Source organism: Hordeum vulgare, chromosome 5H (assembly GCF_904849725.1).
Source record: "Hordeum vulgare subsp. vulgare chromosome 5H, MorexV3_pseudomolecules_assembly, whole genome shotgun sequence".
Taxonomy (NCBI): Eukaryota; Viridiplantae; Streptophyta; class Magnoliopsida; order Poales; family Poaceae; genus Hordeum; species Hordeum vulgare.
Window position 1 is genome coordinate 152,349,367 of NC_058522.1, and position 10,863 is coordinate 152,360,229.

The window sequence follows — 10,863 nt, forward strand, 5'->3', positions numbered from 1 at the left end:
GCATAGATAGCTAGAGAGAGGTACTTAGGCATTCTTGTATATCCAATTCGCCAAATAAAGTAGAAATCCAAATAACAACAATAGGATATCCTTGAATGAGCAAAATATGCATACCAACATGCTCACACAATAAGATATCAAATAAAACATTGTGAACATGCACAAACACTCTAGTATCTATCAAGCACTTTGGCGATGACGAAGTCATCTATATATGAGTATATTAACTTAGGAGCCAAGCAAGAATACTTGATCATAGTTCATACTCATCGTTTAAGCACAAGTGGGTTTACCACTATTACATAAAGCTTTCAATGTGTTCACAACTTTAAGAAATTCTTATTCTCAAGTCTTAGAGTAAAGCTCCCCCTTGATGTGACATCCCCCTAAGAGGGATAAACTAACCTTCGGTTTTGTCGCAGAGGACTTCAAGTAGGTGTAGTAGTGGTGGATGCTCATTTTTTATGAAGATCATCTTGAGTTGGGAGTAATCCTTGTTTTTCTTACTCTTCTCACCTACATGGTTTAGTCCCAAAGCACAAGGAACATATGCAAGAGTATCTATGGACATGGAATAAAATGCATGTGATATGATGTCCAAAGAGACATTAATTACCTTGTCCCTTGAAATAATGTGTGACTCCTTGAAATAATGTATATGATTGGAGTTGATTACATATAGTTCTTGCCAAAATGAATAAGCTTGAATTTCATTGGCGGAGTCACCCCTCAAGAACTTCTCTAGTTCTTCTTATTTGGGACCCGCATCAACTTGATGGGGATCGTTGGAGTTGTGGTATCCCTAGATGAAGTGATACTAGAAGTGTCCTTGGGAATCCACTTGACATCAGCTTGGGGTTCTTCCTCAAAATGAGTCAATCTCCTCTTGAAGCTTGCCCTTGTGGTTTTGTGGTAGAAGGTCATCTTGAGAGCTTGTTCCCTTGGGGAGAGTAGAATCATACTTCTCCTTTTGGGGAACAAACTCCGGGATGGGATGTTGACCTTCTCCCCATTCAACCTCGTTGGCATTGAAGTATCCAACACCTTGCTTCTTCTGATGTCCTCCTTGCTTGCGCACAATTTCCTCGAATTGCTTACTTTTGACAAGACTCTTGAAGACACCTCTCTCTATAATTTCTTTTAATAAATCATTTTCTTGCTCAATTGTAACTTGGATAAGAAAATCATTAGTGGAATCAAGAGAGCTACTAGTAACAACATCATTTGATTTAGCTTTACCATTGTTGTTACTAGATGAAGAAACTTTCTTGCCTTTGTTACTAGTGTTCTTAGGTTCAACTTGTGGAACAAAAGTAGACAAGAGTAATCGTTTGGCTAGATAACAAGAACTCTTCTTTCGAAGATCATCATTGATTGCTTTTAGAAACTCATGCTCTTGCTCTAAATTTACCTTCTCGAAGCGTAGCTTCTCATGAGTTCTTGCAAGCGCTCTACAATCTTCAAGAGTAGTTTCATGAGCTAACTTAAGAGTGTTTAATTCCTTAGTTAGTCATTTAATCTCTTTATTATCATCACCATTTGACTTCTCTTGACTAGCATGATTATTACCAAGTTTATTTTCAATGTTATCACTAGGCTTATCAATGATCAAGTCATCTTCTCCTAAAAAGTTATCCTCATCATTGTCAAAGTCAAAATACTTGGGGTGTGATACCTTGGGGCCTTTTACCATGAAGCATTTTCCAATCCCTTCATTTGGTGAATCAAATAAGTCGTAGGAGTTGGAGGAAAGGAGTGCAAGAACGACAACACCTTCATCTTGACTGTAGTCGGAGTCGGAGTGGTTATTTCTCTTGGATTGTTGTCGGACTCGGAGCCGAAAATTCGTTTACCAACGTGAGCTTGATGTATTATTCTTGTGATGCTCTTGGTGTACTTGTCCTTCTTCTCCGATTCTTTGCCTCTCCGGGAGTGTCTTCGTTCATAACGATCTTCTCTACTCCTTCTCTCTCTATGAGGTGACTCATCTCTTGAGCATCGTCTTGTAGGTGACTCTTCTGTTTGTTTGTGGGGACCAAGCACTCATTGGAATAGTGTCCGGATTTCCACAATTGTAGCAGTTTCTGTCACGACTAGATGAACGCTTCTCATCATATCTTGATCTTGAGCTTTTCTTTGTGCATCTACTCTTGTCGAACTTGTTGAATTTTCTGACCATGAGGCTGATCTCTTCATTGGTAACAAGGTTGTCATTTGAAGTAGCGGGAGCATCAGTTGTAGCTTTGTAAGCACCGCTTGACTTGTTGTGCAACTCATCTTTGTCCTTGAGTGACATTTCATGATCAACAATCCATCCAATGACTTCAATTGGCTTGAGATCCTTGTAGGTTGGCATCATTTGGATCAATGTGCACACGGTGTCGTATCTTCCATCCAAGGCTCTAAGTATCTTTTTGATGATGAATTTGTCGGTCATATCTTCGCTTCTTAAGCCTTCATATCTCAGCAACTCCTTCACCATCCTTCATCTTTAACTTGTTAAGATGACTTTGAAGCACGTCCAACTTAGATTCCCTAAGAGATCCGGTACCTTCGTGCATATCAATCAAAGTATCCCAAATTTCCTTTGCATTCTCGAGGCGGTTGATTTTGTTGAATTCTTTAGAGCACACACAGTTGAATAGGATATCACACGATTGAGCATTGTATTGCAACATCTTCAATTCCTCTGCTGTCACATCACGATCCGGTTATCTTCCTTCTCCGAAGAAATCACCTTGCACAACAACACGAACAAGAGCCCAAACGGCAGGATTGTGACCAAGAATATGCATTTTCATCTTATGCTTCCAACTAGCAAAGTTTGTACCATCAAAATATGTACCTCTACGTTGATAATTTCCCTCACTAGACGGCATACTCTCCTATGTTGTGAAGCCAATTGTCGTGGTATTTTCATGGTAGATGCCAGGGGGTGGCTTAGATCGTGGTTTGGGGCCGACACGCGCTGGCGGCATCTAGGAATGGGTGTACGGGCAACACACATGACACCGATCTACCCAGGTTCAGGGCCCTTCGATGAGGTAAAACCCCTAGTACTGCCTGTGTGACTATATGAGATCACAATACAAATGGTGCTTCTTGAGCTGTTCATGAGGAGGTAGACGGAGCTTTAGCTGCCGGCCTTGCTGCCTCGATGGTCTGTGGATGTTTCTCTAGGTGTGTCTCGTGTATGAATCCAATCAGCCTCTCCTCTCTCTAGGGGCCGAGGCAAGGCTTTATAGTGTAGATTGAAGTGTATAGTGGTGGAGATAGGATAGGAGGTGGGACCCGGTTGCCAGCCTCTCCGGCTAGCCGCGTGTCCCGCCGGCTATCGGGTCTTGTCCGCGTGGGGCCCACCGGCCGTGTGTCTGAGCGGCCAACGCGCCGGTCATCAGGGAGCAGGTAGGGGTGAGCGTGGCTACAGTGACATCTCACCTGGTCAGCCTCGGCGGTGACCGGGGTCCTGTAGCCTCGCTTACCCCCACATCATTTCGCCCGTGGCCACGCCTTCTACTGCCGCGAGCGCCTCTGTGTCATGCATATGGTCTTGTCGCCATATAGGAGTATGGTCGGATGGCACGAAAGTCGGTCGTCCGGCCGGCGACGGGCGAGCGGGGGAAGCAAAATCCTGCCAGTCAGCGTGGCGCGCATCGGCCAGGCGGGCCGGCTACCGCGAGCCACCTGGGAGGGGGGGCAGTCGGCCCCAAATGTCTTGGAGATAGATTATCTCCACTTCAGTATACCGAGGGGTAGTATCCCCATCAGTAGCCCCTGAAACCGTTGGGATCCGGAGGCCTCCGAACAAGGGGGGCAACAGTTTCCCCCCGTGCCCGAAGTTGTTGTTGAAGTTGATACGCCTACCGGAGCCGACAAGTGGTGACGTTTTTCTTTTGGTTGACTGGTGCGGCAGCCGGCCGTGGCCCAGTCGGACACCACGGTGCCTCAGGCCCCGTGGCGATACTTTCAGTTTGACGTCGGCTCGCGTGCCACGTGCGGGCTGGTGGTGGATGGCGGGCCCGACACTACGTGCGCAACGAGACGTCCCGCAGGCCCGACCTAACACACTTCGGCCCACGCACGGGATTTATTGCTGCATGGGCTCCCGATTGGGGTTCCCCATGCGATTTAATGCGCGCGGGGATTGTGGGTTAGTGGGACACGTCGGTGTAACTGATCCCACTCCCCCACGTCTCCCTCGGGCTTCAAAAGGGAGAAGTGGGGAGGCTGGTTTCGCCATTGCCTCCCTTCCCTCCCACCTCCATCTAGCGCTTGCTCTGGTGCTCGCCGCCGTCACCCTTCCTCCTCGCGCCTGCAGCGCTCACCGCCACCGTCGCCCCTCCTCGCGCCCATAGTGCACACTACCGCCGTTCCTCCCTCCAAAGCGCGCAGCTCCTCCCTGGGTCGATCTGCTTGGGAGCCGTATCTCCCGCCTTCTTTTCTCCGTTTCATTGATGGTGATCGTGTTAGGAGCGCTCAAAGTTGGGCCTTGCCAGACAAGCTTTAACTAAGACGAATTATCAAGGGGGTCCCCATAACAACCCCGATCGTGTTAGGAGCGCTCAATTATGGAATATAACATCGGTAGCCGAAACTAAGGCGGCAAAGGCGGAACGAAATACCAAGATAGAAAGGCCGAGCCTTCCACCTTTTACCAAGTATATATGTGCATTAATTTAAATAGCTTTAATATGGTGATATAACAAGGAACCCATGTTTTCACATGGAAGCAACTGCACCTACAACTAGCAACGCTGTCAAATGGTTAAGCAAGCGGTAACATAGCCAATCAGTGGTTTGCTAGGTTGTAGAAAGGTTGAAGGTTTTCATGGCAATGTTGAGAGGCTGACATTTAACAGGTGGTAGGCAGCGAGACATAGCAAAAGAAACGAGACAACTAGCATGGCACTGATAATAATGGTATCTAGGGAAATAGTCATCTGGCTTGAGATCCCGCTTTGAAGAAGATTGAATCAGTGAAGCAGATGAACCAACATAGTCGAACAGATCCTCAGACTCCGAAGCGGATCAGAACTCTATCGAGAAGAAACAAGTCGGAACAACAATCAACACACGACATTCACCATGCACATGAACGATATGCTGCACAACCTAATATGATGCATGTCCATTTCAATGATGCAAGGTATTGCATGGCAATTCACAACAATCAAACATTACACATTAAGTGAAGCTCAATATGCAACGAGTTGCATATTGACGAAACTCCACATACGAATTATTTAGTTCACTCTCGTTTAGGTACACGACAATATTAAATGTTGTTAAACATGACAAGGGGTGAAGCACAAGTAAATTACCTATCTAGGTATTTTAAATGAGGCCGGAAACGACATATATCATCTTCGAACTGATCCTAAGTGTTAACTTTGAAATCTGTCCATATTTGTCCTAAACACATTTTATGTTTGTTAAACGACAAAACAAAGTGGTTCATGTGAAACTACACGACATTCTAGTCGGTTTACATATATAGCTCATCTCTAATGGAGCTACGGATCACAGGTACGAATTAACCCGTTTTTAACACGTTGTCATGAAAACCAATGGAAACAACACGGCTAATGATTTTAAATATGCATGGGAGTTGGAAAATATTGATCTACACGAAATTCTACACGTTTTACATATATAAACTATTCCGATCCGACGCACGGTTTAAAAGTTAAGGACGTTTTCAAATATGCATGTTTTTCTGAAATTATTAAAACCTGGAATAATAGAACAATCGCATGACAGAAAAAATACTATTGGGACAAATCTGGCTCTAGCCCAACAGATCAACATGCGCAACTTAAATAAATTGCGCCTCAGTGGGCAATAGGGATGCTCACCCTTGGCTGGGCCTTGGGGTGCTTGGGGAGGTTCGGGCCGGTGAAGCACTCATGGGCCGCGCGGCGCTGGCGAAGGCCCACGACAGGCAGCTATGTGCTCGGTCGCCTCGTCCTCCCGAGTGGGAGCCATGGCGGCGGCTAGGAATTGGGCCACGACGGGGGCGGCGCTGCAGGGGCCGGGGCGACTGGCACGACGCAACACTCAGATCTGGCCGGATCGGGGACCAAGGGGCCATTCCCGACAGCAGAAGGGCCGGCGGCAAGCAGCAGCTCCATGCGGCGACGGGCGAGGTCAAAGTGAGTTGGGGCTGTGGTGGAGGTTGAGGGAACGGGGCTAGCTCGTTCAAGGCAGCTTCGACGAGCATGGGGCGCTGCTGCTCGGCTAGTGTGGCGGCGTGCCGGTGCTCAATCGGGGCGACGGGCCGGTGGGTGGCATGTGGCTGCGGCTCCACGGAAGCCGCGGCCATGGAGATCGGGATCCTCCCGATCCAAATCTGAGCGGGGCGACAGCTGGGTTTCCGGGCCTCAGCAGGCCGGATCTGGGCCTCAACGGGCCTGGTGGCTAAGGGGAGGAGAGAGGCTACGACCGCTAGGGTTAGAGGGGCACGAAAATCGAGGAGATGGTCGTTTGGCTGCGTATTTATAGACATGGAGCTAGGGTTAGCAGTTTTGCACCGTTTTTGGGCCGTCGGATCTCGATCAGACGGTCCGAAACGGAGGGGTAGGCTCGGCTGATGGTGTTGGGCTATGAAGAATAAGCAAGGTAGGAAGGGAGGGAGGTTTGCGTCCCGGCACAACATTTTTAAACACCAAAAAACATCCCATAATAATCAGATGACTATGACGCTACGGTCGACCGTTGGGGTATCAAACGGACTCCAATTGCGGCAAAATTTGGCAAACGGCCTACCTACATTAAAATAAGATAGCACGACAAGTTTCAACCCAATCATAGTAATTTTTATACACTTTTAAAAACAATATTTTAAAATGCTAATGGATGCAAGTTTTGAAAACTGGCGGCAACAAGTGCAGATGCAATGCAGATGATTCACATGATGCGATGATGAATGCGACAAACAATCTAATCGCACGACGGCAATTCAATAAAATGGGGATCTTCTGGAGCGTCGGTCTCGGGCTATTACACGAGGTCATTGTCTTCTGGGGCCACGAGCTCGCCAACTATGCGGTGCTGGACACATACTACCCCGAGTTGGGTGAGGACGACGCGCTGATGACGAGATGATGCATATACTTCTTGCACCTCGTTGCTTACCCCAAGTGGAAGGTTGAGATGTAGTCAGCAACAAGTTTGCCCTTACACGGAGAGTGTAAGGTTTATCGAACCATGAGGACTCCCAGGATCAACAAGTAGGTGTCTTCCACCCTGGCGCTACCAGAAGACATGGACCTACACACACTACAAATAACTTTGCTCGCAACGAGTACAGAGAGGTTGTCAATCTCTCCGGCCTTGTAGTTTGCAAAGGATCAAAACACAACCAGGAAGGTAATAGTGATTTCTACGGAAAAGTAAATGAAACCGGTAAATGATGGAGGTGTAACAATGATGGTGATATGGACCGGAGTCACATGATGTTCACTAGTGATGTCTCTCTCCCAAAAGACGGTAAATAACTATGCTTGGGTAAACAAATCATAGTTGGGCAATTGACAGAATTATGAACACACCGCAATGCTAATTATGCTACTTGATAGTTAGAGGTTCAATAGTAATGGGCAGTACGCCAAGATGAGTAGACCGTTTATTCAACAACATCTACTTACTAATCATCCACCTTGAGATATCTATCCACAACATCGCGTCGGTATTAAGTTGCGAGCCCCACCTAAAGTGTAAACTCAAAGCAGCGGACAACTACATTAACGAACTATGCGTAAGGTAAACAATCCTTGCAACCGTGGTCACAAGCACCATTGTTTTCTCCCTGGTGGCAACAACACATCCCCTAGTCTCATGTTTCTGTCACTCAAGCTAGACATCGAGGGGCATGAACCCCCAATCATGCATAACTCTCCCTCTTGGAGTTACAATCTACTACTCGGCCAAAGCAATAAATAGAAATGGAGAACATGCATGAATCACTAAGGAACATAATATAAAAGGATAATCAAATATATAACTCATAACAATCTGAACATAATCTCATAATCCATCGGATCCCAACAAACCGAGCATAGAAATAGCAAGAGAATTACATAGATGCCTTGATCATGTAGGACAGCTAACAAGGACTAACCATTGAAGCACAAGATTGGAGAGAAGACATCACATAGCTATTGGTCATGGACACATGGTCCAACGAGGACTACTCACGGCACGTCTGGGAAGCGTCCATGGCGGTGGCGAAGCTCCCGGAGGTCAATCCTCCCTCCGGCAGGGTGCAGGGAAGAGGTCTCGTGACGCTCCCGATCTCGGAAGCGCTGCGCCTGCGGAACGATGGAGAAATTCGCGATTCTGGAAGTTGTGGAAGGGTTTCCTTTCGGAGGACTAAATATAGGCCAAAGGAGGGCACCGGAGGAGGTGGGGCCCACCCTGGCGGCCTCGTGGAGTGGCCTAGGGCCTGGTCGCGCCAGCAGGTCGCCTGGGCTGCCCCTGGCCCCCCTCTGGCACATCTTCGGTGATCTGGAAGCTTCTGTTTCGCATATTTTTTTATATTTTTTCTGGAATTGTTTGGGCTTCAGAAAATTGGGTAAAAGCCCCTGCAAAATAGACATCAGCAGACAGAAATTGGCACTGGGTGCGCTGAGTTAGTAGGTTAGTCGAAATATGTGTAAAATGTTATAAAAGGGTAGCAAAACATATAACATTGTCACCCAAAAGATCATGGAACAAGCAGAAATTTTAGATACGTTTGGGACGTATCACACGCCCCTCCCGGAGGATGAGTACATCGTCCCCATTGTTGCCAGCGAGGAGGAAGTAGGGTCCAAATCAAAGGAGCATCAAGGCGATGGCGAGACCAGCGAGGCGGTGGCCGGGGGTGTGACCGGATATTCTATGCAAGAGGCGGAGCTGCCTGCTGGTGATGCCGAGGCGGCCTGGACAGTGACACCGCCGAGTCGAGACGTTGAGGTGCCGCCTACTGGAGACCGCAAGGTGTCCCCGACTGGTGATGTCGAGGTGCCACCAACTGGCGATGTGGGGGCCAACCGGGAGGCGCCGCCGACCCTAGATGCTTAGACGAACCCGACGACCCTGCCGACTCAGACGGGGAGGCGACACTACTGGAGCCGGTGTTGCTTGTATCTTCCTGCTTTTCTTATTCACACTTTCTTATGGAAAAGTCCACCCACTAGGGGTGTAAGTTTTATTGTAATGCACTCTCGGCCTTGCGCCGCTATCTTTCAATTATGCGCTTCAGTATTAGTTTAACTTATTACCGTCAGTCGATTCGTTCGGTACCTTTTCTTTCCTTAGTCGTTTTCTCATGTGCCCCGCTCCTTTGCCTTTTTTCCTGTCGGTGAACCGGCTTGCGGACTGTGGTCGGGTGAGGAGTGGGCTATCGGAGGCAGGGTGTTAGTACTTTGGATTTTGCAAGTTGGGTTTTTGAACGAACTGAGCAGCGTGGCCGGACCCGGCCCGCCCCTTGTCAACATTTCCCATGTGCTTCGCCCATTTTGTGTGTGCGCTTGCTGGTCGGACATCCAAGTTGTGGTCTGTAGCTGACAAGGGTTAAGCTGTCGAGGAGGAGGTATGCTACTTTGCCGAGCCGGGGTGGGACTTGGGTGATCCGACAGTCCCTGAGTCGGCTGGGCCGACATGGGGCGGCCGGGGAAAGAAAATAATGGAACCATAGATAGGATGGAAAAGGCAGTCCCCGAGTCCTGCTCTGGGGCGTCGGTTGTTCATTGATTGAAAATAGGGAAGATACATACATACACTTGTTTAACTGTAAAATGGGTGGAGGAGTTCCGTGTTCCATGGTCGCTCTGTCTCGGAGCCGGAGGTGTCCTTCTTGTTCTTTCTTGGCTTCTGACCATCAATCAGATAGTAGGCATTGTTGCTCAGAGCTTTGCTGATGATGAACGGGCCCTCTCAAGGGGAGGACAACTTGTGCTGGCTGGTTGTCCGTTGGATCAGCCGGAGCACCAGATCGCCTTGTTGGAATGAGAGAGCTTGACCCGCCGGCTGTGCTGGAGGTGCAGGCCCTGCTGGTAGATGGCTGTTCTGGACAGTGCTAGTTCACGTGCCTCCTCTAGGAGGTCGATGCCGTCTTCTCTAGCTTCTTTGGCATCGGACTCGGTGTATTGGGTGACCCGTGGCGAGTCGAACTTGACGTCGGTAGGGATAATTGCCTCGGCCCCATACACCAAAGAGAATGGGGTAAAACCAGTCGACCGGTTGGGCATGGTTCGCAGGCTCCATAGCACAGCCGGGAGTTCCTCAACCCAGGCACCAGCCGAGCGCTCGAGCGGCTCGACTAGCCTAGGCTTAAGGCCGGCCAGGATGAGGCCGTTTGCCCGCTCCGCAGGGCCATATGCCTGCGGGTGGGCCTCAGATACGAGGTCCAGCCGGATTCCTTGCTCGTTGCAATAGCGGGCAAGTGCGCCCTTTGAGAAGTTGGTGCCATTGCCGATAATGATGTTGTTGGGGAGGCCGTAGCGGACGGCGATGTACTTGATGAACGTGACGGTCGTCGGGCCGTCAAGCTTCTCCATTTCGTGAATTTGTCGACGACCACTAGGAGATGTGTCACTCTCACACTCTGTGTTTTTACCAGTTTGCCCCTTCTTGTTTTACAAAATTTGGAACCAACTAAAACTTTTTTGAGTGATTGCGATGATTAAATTGCTTGCAACTTGCTTGTGTGCTTAATTGTGTTTTAGCTCACCAAAGCAACTTTCTATCAAAAGCTTCTATCTTTGACCCAAACCATTGCCTAATGATCATGCCATGTGTATAGGACCAGAAACTATTTTTTATAAAATATTATTTAAACAAAAAGCCCTTCATTTGTTTTATAGCTTCAAAACCCCTGAA